Raw genomic sequence first — 415 nt, forward strand, 5'->3', positions numbered from 1 at the left:
CTTGCATGTGGCTCAGCACAGCTCATCCTGAAATTGTGTTTATAGAAATCTATTTAGCATGCTCAACTACTGCTTCCCTTTTTTGATATAGACTATATTAGGGGCCACATTTCCCTCAATGGCAAGTACTCTTTAAATATATTTTCAGTTTCTGATTTATTGACAACATTGTTTACCACTGGACTAGACTCGGGATGCTAGTCAGTGACGACTTTATCACACTGAATAAAATGGCTGTTCTGTTCAGGTGTTCTAGGCATAAGACACTGTCTTGAGTGTCAGTAAGTGACCTGTCAGATAAGTTGTGGGGGAACTAGAACACTCGAGCCAAGAATTATTGTATCTTATCTTTGTGCTCACTCAAAACTGGCCACCCCATGAAAAAGCACCTATTCTTCCTCCATGAAATCATGGA

Source organism: Mastomys coucha, unplaced genomic scaffold, assembly GCF_008632895.1.
Source record: "Mastomys coucha isolate ucsf_1 unplaced genomic scaffold, UCSF_Mcou_1 pScaffold22, whole genome shotgun sequence".
In the NCBI taxonomy this organism is placed as follows: Eukaryota; Metazoa; Chordata; class Mammalia; order Rodentia; family Muridae; genus Mastomys; species Mastomys coucha.